Source organism: Nanorana parkeri, unplaced genomic scaffold (genome assembly GCF_000935625.1).
Source record: "Nanorana parkeri isolate BGI_ZX_2015 unplaced genomic scaffold, ASM93562v1 scaffold543, whole genome shotgun sequence".
In the NCBI taxonomy this organism is placed as follows: domain Eukaryota; kingdom Metazoa; phylum Chordata; class Amphibia; order Anura; family Dicroglossidae; genus Nanorana; species Nanorana parkeri.
The window spans coordinates 667784-684336 of NW_017306811.1; the positions used below are offsets into that span (position 1 = coordinate 667784).

A 16553-nucleotide genomic window follows, 5' to 3' on the forward strand; every position below is an offset into this window, starting at 1 on the left:
AATGGGGAAGGGATAGAACCTTTATATGTGATGAGACTACATAGCTACATCGTCCTATGAGCCCCTCCGGCTCTCTAACCAACATTGTAAAAGCAGCATGGGATCTGTGCCATTCTAAAACATTAACAATGCAACAACTAATAGGTTTCACATCAATCTGACATAGTTATCTGAACAATGACTTCCCCAGTGGTACTGTTTCTGGATAAACCAACAAGACAAGGGACAGTCTTGGACACCACAGCAGCCACATGGTCTGTCATAGGGGAAACTCCTCCCTTGGTGCCCAGCCTGTGGTTCAAGGTCACATTATAGTCCTTTAGTACTTACTGTGCAGCACTGTTATCCCAGAAGTCAGGCCCGGATTCCCCACAAGGCCACCAAGGCCCGGCCTGTGGTTCAAGGTCACATTATAGTCCTTCAGTACTTACTGTGCAGCACTATTATCCCAGTAGTCAGGCCCGGATTCCCCACAAGGCCCGGCCTCGGGGTGCAGAGGGGTGGCAGCAATGTCCTTGTGGGGAAGTTGCCCTCTCTACATTCAGTCCTGCTTTGTACAAGCAGGACTAAATGTAGAGTGAGGCAGCTAATTTTTCGTTTACATGTGAAATCGGCGATGTCGCCGATTTCACATGTAAACAGTGTGCAGCCTTCTCCCCTCCCCCCTGCACTTACCTCTCTCCTTTGGTTCCGTCCTCCGCCGCCGAGTCCCGAGTCTCTGACTGCAGTGAGCAGAGCGGGCTGGGTTAAAAGTAACCCTGCCGCTCCGTGTAGAGTGTAGACAGTGAGAGGGGAGAGCTGTGCTCTTCCTCTCTCACCTTTCACAGGAGGTCCAGCACAGTGCTGTGCTAGAACTCCTGTATTGGAGGTGAAGGGTCAAAGAGAACCTGTCACCTCCAATTGCTATCACATAGGGAATTAAGAAAATAAAAAGTGATAAAAAAATAAAGATCATACTCCCTACTGATTGGGGGGCGCATCGCAGAACCTGGCCTTGGGACGGCACGAAGAGTAAATCCGGCCCTGACAGTAGTCAGTGCTTTCCTTTCCTAGGAGCTTAGGGAAGCAAGGGAAAATATTTATTGAACTGGATCGGTTTATTTCTTTAACATTTCCTTACTTTTCCTTTTTTTGTATTTTTTGTGACCATTTAGAATATTGCTGAAAGATACATTTTAAAGGGGCTATAAAGGGACTGCAATGACAGGAATTTCTAGCAGTCTCTTGGAATGTGACTCCCGTTTTTAATAGGTTCCCAGGCTCTATTAATACCTGTAGTATGTCAGCAGTCTTTGACCATCTCTTATAGACATGACCACAATCTCTGACTGTTAACCACCGTATGCCAAATCTCTGACCATTGTATGTAGTATTACATACACTTTACATTATGGGTGGGCCTTTGTTGATGTATAAATTTTAATTTCAAATCAAACAAATGCATTACAGATGCATCAAAACAAAACATGTGCAAGGCCTCACAGTCAGTTTTCTTTAGAAAGCAGCCATAGCCTGGGTAGAAGAACCTGTCCCCTGCAAGCATGCCGCAAAGGTGGATCCTTGCTCTCTGTGTGGAAGCATTGATCTCATTGCAGAGGTCCAACACTCCCCCTGCTCAGTCAAAGCTAGAGCTCTCCAATCAGTAAGTGCCCATTCACACTGGGCGTTTAATCGCGCCATTTCCGCTGCGACATCGCGCATTTTTGCCACGCGATATCGCGAGAAGTCGCAGTCCAATAATTTTCAATGTAGCTGTTCTATTGCACAGCTCCATGTTGCTCGTCACAGTCGCTTGTGCAGGACCCCTTTTCCCCGCGGATGTCGCGTGATTTTTCTATTTTTGCATGCAGCCCGACGGTGAAGGTCGGGCGATCGTTGCCGGAAAGTTGCCCGAACAGTCACGATATCCCGACTCGAGGTAAGTGTTGCTTAGTGTGAATGGGGCGTTAAGCTCATACTCCCCACTGATTGGAGAGCTGTTAGTCAGCAGGGGGCATGTCAGATCTCTGCAGAGAGACTACTGCTTAAATACAGAGAGCAAGGGTCCTCATTTGCAGCATGTAGGCGGGAAACAGGGTTTCATGATCATACATCCCAGCACACAGGAAGTTAATTCTTAAACCAATGGGTTACGCAGCTATCTTCAGAAAATTGAACACTGGCAAATCAAAGCTCTTTGGTCAGCCCTATACTGTATATCTCCTCTCTCTTCCAGTCTAGAAAAAAATCCTGTTTTCTACCCAGGCTACGGCTGATTAAGACCTTGCTCACCTTTTGTTTTGATGTTCCTGGAATGTATTTAGCACATTTAGACTAAACATAAGACTGGGCTATAAAGCTTCCTAGATCAAGTAATTTGAAAACCATTGACCTACACTCTTGTTCCTGGTGTGATCGTTTCAAGTCATAATTTACTTCATCTTATAGCAATCATTAACATTCAGTTTTTTTCTAAAACCCCTGCAAAATACAATCCACTTACAAAGGAGCTCCCAGTGCCTTTGTTAGAATTGCATATGTCTGTCCTTTACAGCGTTTTTATGTGGCTTTGCCTATGTTACGAAAAGGGGGTTCCATCACTCACTGCTAGCTAATCAATCTCTGCATACTGTGCAGTGATGGGTCAGCTGGGGCAGAACAGGCAAATTACATCTTAAGGTCAAAAAGAGATTACTTGACAATCAAATAAACTTTTAAACTTCTAGCCTTTAGGCTTCCTTTATTATAAAAATGTCAACAACATGTGCAAAAGCGACACCACCACCAAAAATTCCCCGTAAAATGTTTTAACAATCGGATATGATGGCCATCAGCTTGCCTATATGAGATTGAGCAGTGTGGATGCGGACTGTTTGTTTTTATTAGTATGCAGTGGTTGACAACGTCAAATTTTACAGGGAATTTTTGGTGATGGTGTCGCTTTTGCAAATTTTGTTGAATTTTTTTATAATAAAGTAGGCCTAATAGCTAGAAGTTTAAAAAATATCTGGTTGTCAAGTAATCTCTTTTTGGCCATCTGTTTGTCTATGAATAAGTGGTATTTATTTTCTACATATTTTGTATAAGGTTACTTACCAAAGATACAGTATATAAGAAGCAGCTCATTTTGCTGGAACCATTTGAGTGGTGGTGTTGTTATATATTTTCTAATAAATTACATCTTAACCCTTTCAGTGGGGCAAGCCCCACACTGCAAGGGTTAAGTGCTAATTTTGTCTAGGGAGCTAAAAGAAAAAAAAAGTTATGCTCACCTGAACTGTAATCTTGGCTGTGATGGTATGTCCCACGGCGTCCTTACATTCTATACTCTTTATAGAGCATGATGACTGACCTTACACTGCTAGAGCGGAGGGGGAGCGAGGCAGAATGGACCGGTTTAAGAGCTGGCCGGCTCAAAGGATTAGGTGAGTGTAACTTTTTTTGTTTTTGTCAAATGTCAAACCAAAAGTTGACATTTGCATACTGCACATACCAGCTTGCTTTACTAAACAAATGAGTTCACTGGAAGGCATAGGTAAAGCCTGATATAAGAGTAGCATTCATTTTGTTTATTTATATATTTTGCTTAATAGAAAAGTTCACTCTATGTGAGGCATACACATTATTTTATTAGGCAGTCTACGAAAATAATGTTCCCATGGCACTTAGCGTGGCTAGACATAACATTTATTAAATGAAGGTCAGACATTGTGACAATCATTTGTGTAAGCAATTTTTCTATGAATGTTCATGTTCATGTTTGTATTTCCCAAAAGGTGCATAATAATGTCTACAGAGGAAAAAGGAGATAATGGCTATGGTGGGACAGGGTCAGCAGCCAGACGCCCCCACACTGGCCTCATCTTAGAAAAAGAAAACAACCTGGCCAAAGAAGTAATCACTGCAATCATAAATCACTGAATCGTTGGCATGTCAATCACATTAACAGAAATAAACACTATTTCATATCAGCTTAGAACAATACTGTACTGGAGTCACTACTGTTATTGTCTGGTACCCAAATGATCTGCATTCCCCGTGTAAATTGGATTTCACACTTACAAACAGCCCTGGATTCCACCAGACTGTCCTACAATTCCACCCAGATCCCCACATCATCAGGATTGACGATGGATCTACAACATTGGACAATATGATTGACATTGGATTTACATTGTGTGGCATTGTTTATTCATGTTTTAGGAGAAGGACTTCATCACAGTGTGTGTATTTATTTACTTTGTCATTTATTTGTGAATGAGTAACACGAGTCAGAACCCCTGTTGTTTTTAATGCTATCTGAGACTGTTAGATATATTTCCTCTCACTTCCTGTTCTGCTGACAACAAATTTAAAACAGGAAATAAAGTTAACTTTCCAACAATTTAATGTGTACACCGAGTTTAGTTCATTCATGTTGCCCTCACTTCCTCTGAAATCTTGTACAGTAATTAATGTATGTCGGCACCACTTCACACTTCCCCTGCAACCACCCCTTGCTGCAGTAATAGAATTAAACTCATATAAAAGATTGTCATTTCATTAATGAGCTGAAGTTGTACGGTTCTGAACTGCTAATGAGAATGCCTCACCCTTTTATCCCTTACAATGTAGCTGTTGTGCAGGGCAACACCAACACTACACACATTAAGCGAAAGTATAAGAACTGTCATTCCCCCAACAAGCTATCAGTTATTGCGGTTATACATGTGCCAGACTGAGATGAGTGACTGTGAAGGAGAGAAACTGCTGCACTGGCACATCACATTACCATCATACCAGCACCACAATCAGCCCTGGGTGGTCCTATCCATTTTGACATTTCAGTGCCTCAGCAGCATGGAATTGGCAGGGCTAGGCTGTTTATACAAAAACACAACACAGACAAAGTTGTTACTCATTTCACCTACTTACAATGCTGAGTGATCAATATGGATTATAGGGTCATTATGACACATCTGATGAAAGGTCTTTGTAAAATGTGATTGGCTGCTATTAGTTGCTGCACTTTGCACGCTATTTATTTTCTTTACATTGATCTACTAAATAGTTCTAAAGGTGCCCATACACCTTACGATTATCGGACGATTTTCGTTTGCAATTGCATTTTCGTCCGCTATTCGTAAGGTTGATGGGCAGTGTACAACCGCAAATAATGTACAATCGTAAGACTTTTGACTTTCCAGCAGATAGTGTGAGTTGGCGTGTGACACTGCAGCGGTCACATGCCGGCTCTATAGATCGAGAGTTGAGCAATCACAAACCTGCTTCTCCATGGAGGGAGTGATGACTGCCAGTCACTGCTCCCCGCAGGGATTCACCTCTCCCCTCTCTGTCCCTCCAGTGCTCATTGGAGGGACAAAACAGTGGAGGGGGCAGGCACAGTTAACTTTGGTTCTAGAGAAGCAGAGCCAGCTGTCAATCAGGCAGCGGGGTGGATCCAGACAATATTGCCAGGATCTACCGGCTGCAGTGCAGCTCTGCGCTGCCAGCATATAGCGTGCAGTAGTCCACTATATGCTGAGTTTGAGTTCCTATGTACTCCTATGACCCAAAAGAGAAGCAAAGCTAAAAAAAAGTTTGGCTTTAGTTCTTATTTAATTTGCCCCCCTGCCCTTAATAAGCTTCAACATCAGCTTTAATACGTATTTTAAAAGTGGACCAAAGCATTAGCGGTCATGTCCAAAAAGACGTGAGGAGAACATTGCATTATACTTTCACCTCCAACCGCTGGTATTTACTGCATCATAAAGCAAGTAGCTGAGTTTACTAATTAAGAATAGGAAATAGTAATTATTGCATCCTGGCATAACCATTCAGAGTAATAATGTCACCACAATACATTCCTGCTAGGGTTAATGAGAAAAGACAGCGAGTCTATCGGAGGATTTGTGCAGCAGAGCGCTGCAATGCTCCCTCGTGGTGGAATGTACATTTTCTTTATTCCTCAACTTGTTAAGGATGACTTAATAGCAAGAGATTTAGATAGATATACGCCTAATTAAGCAAGCATATGCTTCATGGACATCAACTGCTCGCACAAGATGTCTGTAGCGAGTGTTACTATGGCAACTCAATATTTCAGGAAGACATATTTAAAGTAAAATTAGGCCAGACATCCTATATTAGTACAAAAATATTATAGGACAAATTAGCACAATGTCTCTAAAGTTAATTTATCCAAATTCCAATAATTGATCATCCTGCTGGGGCGACCAATACAGAATGAATTTTAAAGACTTTCTTGTAAAACAAAATGTGTTTGATTTTTTGATGATTAAATCTTTGCGCTAACAAATTCAACAACCAAACTTGAACAAAAGTCCTTACACAGTACCCCATAGAAACTGAATACACACCATGTGTAAGTGTGCATGAAAATCAATGGAACTGTACCTTCCAAGTGCTGCAAGTACCTATGTGAGAGTACTCAAAGCTGCACAAACTATTTTATATTTATAAAACTATGGGATTACTGGACAAGTCAGCTACCAACTTCATTTTAATATATTGATAATTTCTTCTAATTTCCTAAAATTTAAATAGTCGCTAATGAATTGTATTCAAATTTTTACGCTTGAAGTAAATTAAAACCCAATTACTAAATTCTCATATAATCTTTAACCTGTTGTTTGTAATATCAATAGGCATTGTCATGGTTTTTATTTTTAAACCCGCAGCTTTTATTCAAATAATACTGGTTGATCCTGCCATGAAGGTCCCTGTTCAGGTACTTTTTGTTACAGGGTGACGACACTGTCTCTTGGCAATGGCTGTATTCAAATTGTTTTGTACTTAAAGTGAATGGCAAGATTTACAGCGATGATAGGAAGAGCAGGCTGAGTAGGCCAGGCTAGACTTCTCTCTGCCCTATTTGCTTATTTGTGTATCACTGTTCTGTAATCCTGAAATCATCTCCAAATTGGTGCTGACATCGTCCTTCCTTCTGGAGGGGGGCTACTTTTGTTCCCCATTGTCCCTGTGTGTGATGTAAAGCAGCCACCACTCCAAGTTCACTCCGTTGATTACAATCTCAATGCAAACTATATTTGAGATTGAAGTCCATCACAAGAGCAAGTTTGGAGTGGTGGCTACTTTACAACACACACAGGGACCATGGGGAAAAAAAAAAGTAGCCACCCTCCAGAAGGAAAGATAGTGTCAGCGCCAATTCAGAGATGATTTGGGTAATATACAAATAAGCTAATTATTTTTTAAATAGCTAAAATAAACGTAAATTAAAATGTTCTATACTTGATCAACATCCCTACATTTTTGCAATTAATACATTAGACTTAAAAGCCTACATAATAGGTTGGATAACATTTACACAATTTGAGGGTACATGCACGCTCGCCTCAACAGATACTCAAGGTACACTGACCTAGCCATGAGGTAAGTCAGCAACGCATGTAGCTTTTATACATGGTTCTGTAGTTAGTCTATTTTTTTTATTGACAACAAGTTGGAGCACTGCATGCAATAATTTCTCCCATCAGTACATTTCTAGTGCTAAAAGGGAACAGACAGAAAAAGGCACAATATCCTATGGCTCCTCCTATTCATAGAGCGCTAGCATGAAAATGTCTCCTGTGACGGGTTCACATACCACCCACCTTTCTGAAATGGGAAAGAGGGAAACCTTATAGTGCAAAGTATGTAGGCAAATAACACACCCCTACCACGCCTCCAGTAATGCAGACCATAAGGATTAATGTGCAAAAAATGACAATTTTAACCAAAAATTGCTTTTTAAATCACTGCTATTCATTTATTTTAGCTTTTCAAAATAAAAAAATAAATAATTTAAAGGTCAGCTAAAAGGTTTAGTGCAGTAAAACACTTTTGATAGTTGAAGAATACATTTTTATATAGAGCTCTATGCATCCGACCAAGAAGAGGGACAACTCAGGAAAAAGAAGTGGAGAGGAATTTGGTTCCAAAAGAGGGACAGTCTCACCAAATCAGGGTCAGTTGGGAGCTATGCATTCACACTCTCCCTATATCATCTAGGGCTGTAGCTACCATGGGGCGAGTGAGGCACTCTCCTCAGGCGCAGCTGAGAGGGGGCACAGCCAGGGCCGGTGTGGCTGCACCCACTTGCACCTGTTTCCATGGAGAGCACAGGGCACCATTGCCAACAGGGGCGCCAGGCAGTCAAAGCAGCCGCGGCTCAGCAGGGAGTAGCACAGGCTCCAGCTTGTCCTCGGATCCCTGCTGCTCTCCGCCACCTGTATAGGCAGAGGACTCTGTGTCTACAATCTCTTTTTCTATTTCAAAAGGGAAATGTCACGAGTCTGTTTAGACCCCCGATATTTCCCAGAAGCCCTCCAAAAGTGAAAAAAAAAAAAAACACACACACTACACACTCATGCACACATATTACTAGACATGTGCAAAGACAAAAATACATTATTTCGGATTAAATTTACGGAAACTAAACATGTTTTCAGTAGTTTTTATGTTATTTTTGCATGCACGCTGCTATCCTAGAGGCGGGGCGCATGACATCACACGTCTGTTGGGGGGGCACAATTTTCTGTTCTTGCCTCGGGCGTAAAAGGAGCTAGCTACGGCTCTGATAGCATCCTCTGAAGATCTGCAGCATCTTCAAAGCTCTCTTAGGTTTCAGTGAGGGTTCAAACAGTCCTACCTCTCAACTTAATAACTAACCAATAACATTATACTAAACAGTTAAATACATTTTTCATGTTTAAAACCTTTGCAACGGCAAAATAAAGAGAAAAATTGAATCCCAAGTTACTATCACAAGAAAACTTGATCGTTAATACAATAAACTCCCCATTATCCGGCATCCACGGGGATTGGTAGATTCTGGATAAATGTAGTTTCTGGTTGCTTGAGAGTTACTATTAAATTTAGGTCTAACTAATGCCATACCCCATACTATACCATAACATAACCTCTGTATTGACTTCATATTAATATTGAAATGCAGTAATCAAAAGCAAATTAGGACACATTGACACACGTAAAACAAATTAAGACAAATAGGCACACAGGGGATTTGTTTTTTTTCTGGTTACATTGAGAGTTCTGGTTAGTTGAATTCTGGATAAGAGAGAGTTTAGTGTACAAGTATTCCCTTGTTGCAGTGAAACTGGACTAAGAGTTGCATGCATTCATCTGGGCTTAGGGTGTCAGTAGTTCTAGATGTAGAATTTGTTTCCACACTTGTGCGCTGTATTCCAAGAGTGGAACTAAAACCTACCATTTCCAGCTGTGGAACATCTTGTGCTACTCCGAGCTGTTACTCTTGTGGTTAGTTGTTCTTCTACTGCTTGGTGTGCACTGCAAGGGCTGTTCTCTCATTAGACAGGAATGAAAGGGGGTTCAATATTAGAAATCGTAGGGTTTTTCTTTCACTGAGTAGCGAAATTATGGTATTCCCTTCCACAGGTGGTAGTCTCCGCCGATACACTGATAAATTCAAGAAACTTCTCATTGAGTTTCTTATTTCACTTGATATACAAAAATATGGGCAGTGTTAGAGTCAAATAAATACACACAATCACACACACTCATACACATATAGGTTGAACTGGATGGACCCTTGTCTTTTTTCAAACTTATCTACTATGTAAGTCCTCACTACAGTCATGTGCATTTCCTATAGTTCCCCGAGGAAATGTATACTAAATTCTGGCTATGTCTGCTTATAAGGATGTCCACGACTTCTGCCAAGCAGGCATTTATGATTTTAGTTTCAGCTGCACCAGCAAGTTCTCATGTTATGAGAAAAAAAGCACAGTGGAGAAGCCTGATATCTGTTTCGGGTGAACAAGGCAGATCTTCAGATATTTTTTACAGAGGACAGAGAACATTAATCATTTGGCACAATAATGTGCCTAGTTGCAAGAAGTACTGAGCTGAAACCAGTCTATTATAAACCTTGTGTTTCTTGTTTATTTTGTTTGCTTTTGAAAAGATAAAAGGTTTAACATGAAACAGAAAACCACAAAAGTATGTATGATATGAAATGACCAAATATACCCTATTAACCATTTTAATTAGTAACACACCTCATTTGCAGTCCATTAGTACACAGAACAAATGTTTCTGTGCACAACATTGATTTGCTGTAATACCCCCCTGTCCAGCTGCCCAAGCTTACATTCCCTTTACTCTCCTTCGATCAATTCAGCCACCAGGAGAAAAGTAGATTACCAGTACTTTTGGGTATGGAGCACTATGTGTCTTGTGTTCCTCTCATGTGGTAATGCTGGTTAACCACTAAACCTTCAGTTTAATTACAAGGTTTGGGGGTGCAGGCAGGTGACCAGACTGTTCTGCTTACAGTGACACTAAACTCAGGAGTTAAATCTTAAAAATGCATTCAAGTTCCTTAAAGGAGAACTATGAGGTGAGTGCTTTTCACTCACCTCATAGTTCTAGCCGACCTGTGACAATGAGACTGCCATAGGCCGGCTCAGTAGATCGGGATGTGAGCAAACACATAGCGGCATTCGCTCACCTCTCGATCCTGTCACGGCTCTCTAGATAGGCAGAGCCAGCTGTCAGTCACGCAGCTGGGCGGATCCTGGCACAATTGTCGGGATCCGCTTCAGCTGCGACGTCTCAATATACCGCGAGCTACAGCTTGCGGTATACTGAGCCTAGGGTGACGAGAGGACGCTAGTTTGTGTCCTCCCGTTACCCTAAGGAGAACTATGGGGAAAAGACTTAACCCCATAGTTCTCCTTTGACTATTAACGAAAGTGTATCTCATTTGTGAATCACTCGGCTGTAGATCCTTAAATCATCTCTGAATTGGTGCTGACACTGTCTTTCCTTCTGGAGGGTGACTACTTTTGCTCCACATGGTCCCTGTGTGTGTTGTAAAGTAGCCACCACACCAAGCTTACTCTTGTGATGGACTACAATCTCAATACAAATTAGTAAACTAAACTTGAGATTGTAGTCCATCACAGGAGTGAGCTTGGAGCGGTGGCTACTTTACAACACAGGTAAGGAACATGGGGAACAAAAGTAGCCACCTTCCAGAAGGAAGGACAGTGTCAACACCAATTCAGAGATGATTTCAGGATCTAGAGCTGAGTGATACACAAAGAAGCTACATTTTTGTCAGGGTACTGTGCGCGGGTGTCCCCACACCGCATGCAGGTACCCACGCAGGAAGACCAAATTAGTGTGATCACACTAGACAAAGTTTATAAGCACACCGTTTATTAAATAAACCAAAAACCATAAAACGCAAGACAACCCCACAAGTATCAAACAATAACCCAGGAAATGCAAAACAACAAACACACATACAAAAGGGCATGTGAAACCTGAAGAGCAGGACTCATGGCCCAGGACTCCGTGAAATCTGGGGAGCAAGGCAACACAAGGGGAGCTACGGGGCAATGGTCAGGGAACAAGGGGGCTCCAAGATAGAGCTCACATGATACAGGAAATGGCGACAATACTGTGGCACCAGGCTTACTGCAAGGAGGGATTAAATACCCTCCCAGATTATCAGCAGGTGGTGCTTAATTGCTGGCACCTGCAGGTGAGCCCTGGAAGTGCAGGACCTGGTTCCAGAGTCACAGTGCCACCTGGAGGCGCTCAGGTCCCTGACAGCCACTGACTGCCTAGAGACACCTGCAGGTGAGCACTAGAAATGCAGGGTCTGCTCCAGCGCCACCTGGAGGTGTCCTGGTCCCTGACAATTTTGTTAATGATTAAGGTACTTGAATGCATTTTTTATATTTAACTTCTGAGTTTTGTGTCATTTTTACTGCAGTAAAGTTACTCACCAACATGGCTTGATGCCTGCCAGGGCTTTGTATATCTCAGGAATGATTGGATCAAAATGTATATTTTTATGAAGGTATAACAGTTCCCATATACTGTATGTATTACAACTATATGATTAGCTGCTCTCAACTACAACTTTTACTACACAGCATGTATTGGTCTATTACTTCTCAAATGAAGACCAACATTTTAATTTACATTTATATTGCTAAGAATTTGATATGCGTAATATAGGACAGTTTTCCCCGTTTAGTGACTTGAAGCAAAGCAGAATGGGGTTTAATAGTGCATTAAAATCCTACTTTATTGACATATCATGGAAATTTTATGAGGGACACTTAGCTAATGGCTCCTTGACCTTAAAATATACATATTTGGGATCAGTTAAAAGGTCCATTTTACTTACTAGAAAGTAAATTGATTCAGGGTAGACCAATTATAATAAAGGACCACTATAAAAATGATTTTATTTGAAAAAAAAAAGACTGTTGGAAGCTTTATGATGGCAAGCTGGAAAATTTCCACACCGTGGTTCGATTTAATGAATCAATACCTCTAAAATACAAATTAAATGATATGAAGACAGGGCTATGGTGTGGAGATGGAGCTCAATGGCAGGATTTTAGTGTGGAGGGGGGAGTTTATTTGCAGGAGTTTGGTGTGGAGGTGGAGCTCAGTGACAGGGCTTTTGGTGTGGAGATGGAGCTTAGTACAAGGAGTCTGGAGTGGAGGTGGAGTTTTGTTGCAGGAGCTTGGGGTAGAGTTGAAGGTCAGGATTTTAGTGTGGAAGTGGAGCTAAGTGCCAGGAGTTTACTGTAGAGGTGGCGCTTAGTGCCAGGACCGTGGTATGTAAGTGGGGCTTTGTGATAGGAGTTTGGTGTGGAGCTGGAGGTTAGCACCAGGAGTCTGGTGTAGAGGTGGTGCAGCGAGCTCAGATTTTGGTTTGGAAATGGAACTTCAAGTAGAATTAAGGTCTGAGCATTTTTGTACCTTACCAGTACCCTTTTTGGGGGGACTTTTTGTGGGAAATATTTTTTAAAGAAGGAGGCTTTAATATCACTTTAATGCCAGGAGTGTGCTGTGAGGTGGGGCAATGTAGCAGAGTTTGGTATAGAGATGAAGCTTAGCGGCAGGAGTTTGGTGTTAGGAGGGGCATTGTGGCAGGAGTTTGGTATACAGATGAAGCGTAGAAGTTTGATGTGGAAATTAAGCTTAGTGGCAGGCATTTTGTGTGTCATTTTGGTGCTGCCTAAGGTGGTAGAATGCAGTGGAATTTTGCTTCACATTCAATAAACTCAAATAATTGACATAAACAACCTACAAACATAGTTGATCAATTCATCAACTATGCAATGCAGGCAGGGCTGGATTTACTCTCCCTGCTGCCCCAAGGCCAGGTTCTGTATTCCACACCGCTGCCGCACCACCTCGCCCTGCCGCCCCGAGGCCTGGCCTCGGTGGCCTTGTGGGGAATCTGGGCCTGAATGCAGGAAGAAGCACCATTTCTAAGCTTCACTTTCAAAGTGAAACATTAATAGTTTTGGGCCAGTTTTATAACTAAGTTTTTTAGGTTTGTAAATTTTAAACCTGCTTTTTTCCCCTATTACTAGTATGTACTAGTTATAGGAAATGTTACTTTTTAAAAATGTAAATAGCAACATTTCCTTTGCAATATTTAATATTGAAGACCAGTGTGAGGAAGAGATACCTCCACTGCTGGGTTTTGGAGGATAACTGTGCATGCAAGATTTACTAATTACTGCTTACTCTAAACAAAATTGTTATTTTGATGGCAGCATTCTCAGGCATAAATACTGCTTAGCCAGAGGACAACAGCCACCAGTATCAACTCAGTATATCTTTGCAAAGTAAAAAACTTTAACAGTTGTTTCAAATGTATAAGAAATTTAGGTTTTGCCTGACAGCATCAAATCCACCTTCGTGCCGGCTGCACAGACACTACGGTACCATCCTTTTTACGTGCCTGGGCTATTTATTAGGACACTTTATATAAAACAGAATTTATTTGTCAATCGTTATTTTTCTGCTGAGGATAGTCAAGTCACTTTTCCAAATCATGGAAAGCGCCTGCGGATTTTTGTTACCCCGCTATCTGACTTTACGCACCTCGCATAGCTGTAAGGAAATACCTATTCTAAGGAAAACATACAGCTGAAATGCTTTATGGGTAACATTGGCTGCCCAAAGTTTCTTCCTCTTGAGATTAATGAGCAATGTTATATAGCCAAGCATATACAGAAAAATAACAGTTTATGCTCTATTAGAAGCTTGTAACTTTCCTTAACGCTCTCCTGACCTTCTTCTGAACTATTGTCTTAAAAAGCTTTTTTTTTGTTCACCCTTACTCTTACTCTTCTCAGAAAACCACAGTAAAGAGAAAAAATCTTTAGTTAACTTAGACAATGATAGTGATAAGCATAACATAAAGTTAATATATCAATACAGTCAAATATATAATCAAATATCTGCCTTGCTGCATGTACTTAGTATGCACTACTTGTAAATGATCAACTGTAAGCACATGATGAGGCAGCCTGTGGCAGGGAGTGGAGGGGGGGGGTGGATCCACAGCATCCCAGGTTGCTAAGAGCTCTGAAGCTCTGTCCAGCATCCCACCCAGCTCACTAATGTCACTCGTTGCCAGGGACTGAGCGGTACACTCTGTCTGGTGTCCCGCTGAGCTCCTGGCAACCAGTGACATCAGTGAGCTGGGCAGGACACTGAACAGAGCCACTGAAAGCACACACTCCCACCTCCCAAAAAGGACCATGGACTGACAACCCCATCACCCAAACCCCCAACCAACAGCAGCAGGTCCCACCTGGATTGACCATACTAAAATAGCTCCCAGCCCCCCCCCACCAGGCTTCAGGCAGCGGACAGCCCTGTTCTGCATTTTTAGTAGTATTCAGCTGGGCTTTTCTGTAATCTTAACGATATTTAACACTGCAAGTGGTTTCCTCAGTTTTAATGATGTCAATAACATATCCTATTCATACACAAATGGACAACTCTGCCACCTTCTGTCACAGTAATGTAGCAGGCAGATTACCACAGGGTGTGACGGGCTTCCAGATGGCAGCTAGCAATCCGGGGAACCCTTTCAATAATAATACAGTAGGATAGGATATTTTCTTCAAAATCATTGGACAGTCAGTCCTATAAAAAGCTCAATTGGGTTAAAGCATCAGTAGAGAGTTACTCCTCTAAAAAGCTCCTTCTTGTCATTGAATGAGTAGAGAGCCACTGCTCCAAAAAGCTCCTTCAGGTCATCGGATTAGTAAAGATCCAATGCTCTAAAAAAGCTCATTTGGGTTACCACATCAGTGGAGATCCAATGCTCTAAAAAGCTCAATTAAGTTATTGCCTTTCTTACTCTCAGGTAGCCCCTATTTGATGCTATTGTGGTGAAACCTGTTTTCAATGCTGTCCACTATTTTCTCAGTAAATTCTATTCTCCTATTCAGTTTATTGTGTTTCTCGAAGGGAGGTTTCACAGAAACCCTCAGGTTGCTAATATGATTTTTGCCTCCCTAGTCCTACTTTCTTTTTATGCATATCAGCATAGAGAGTGTAGAATTCTAGTTGGATCTCATCTAATTTCCCCACTAGAGGTGTAAAAAGCATAAAGTACGATACAAAATGAGGGTCCCTGATTAGGTGCTTCATCTACCATGGAAGATGGTGAAGAAATCTGCTTGAGATCCGAGTGTTGTCTAGGTGAGGAGTTTGTATATAGCTCTGGAAAGAGTTCAAAAGTGGAGGCCAAAGATTTTGAATGTGACAATACATGAGCACCATTGCCAAAAGACTTTGGGGCCTTGAACATTGTGACCCATGGTTGCCATTTTCCATAGCTCATCCACCAGCAAAATTGTTTAGTCTCAACTGAGGTAGAGAACCAATTAGGGTGTGAGAAGGTGGGAGTACACAACAGGATTGTGAGTGCCTCTGTGTAGCTCTGGCAAAACACTGCAATCTACACTGCTCACTTCTACTCGGACAGTTGCTCACACCCGCAACTCAGCCACCTAATTCAGTCACCATGGTATCATGTAATGTGTCAAGACAGATGTTGAGTGAAGAATCAAGAACATGGCAGGAGGTGTGAAAGTTTGCTAAAACTCAATGTTCTGTTTGTATTAGCCAATTACTTTTGTCAAAACGTTTAGAAATACACTTCTGAAAATCACATTTAAGGCTATTAAAAGCCAAGTGTGTGACCTGACCTTTTTACTGATGACTTCTATCTTGACCAAAATTAATCTGTTTTCTTTGTTTAAAGACGTGCAATTACAGAAAAAGACTTGCTGGTCAGCAAAAATGCACTGAGCTTTTTATTTCCTACAGTGGTCTGATAAAATTTTGGGGAGTTAGTGGTGTCAGCCCTGCCCATTGTATTCCCGGTACTTCCAGGTATGGAGAAGCAGCTAGTTGATTACTCCTCCTCTAATATGACAGTGCTGGTGACTGGTGATAGGCCCAGCACTATCACATGGACAGCAGGGATATTCAGTGCTGTGAAAGCTCTGACTACAGTTACTTGTAGCTTAGAAAAGGATTCTTTCCTTGCCCAGGGTCTGAACAGAGCAGCAAGGAGGGAAAGAAAGATGAGTATATGCTGCTGGAGGGGTATAAAAGTGAACCTGTTTCTTTGCTCTACATGGACAAGCAGAGGTTTGCTTTTACCTTAGTTTTCTTTTATACTTTATTAAAGTCGCTGAAAACAAATGTCAAAGTGTCCTATCTGTATCATAAAACAAGCTGTG

The 16553-nt window shown here is 41.6% G+C and overlaps 1 protein-coding gene across 5 annotated transcripts in view; it reads right to left on the reverse strand.

The window, feature by feature from the left end:
* Positions 1 to 16553, reverse strand: part of KCNIP4 (potassium voltage-gated channel interacting protein 4) — a 478128-nt gene that overhangs the window by 97213 nt on the left and 364362 nt on the right. The window lies entirely within an intron of this gene.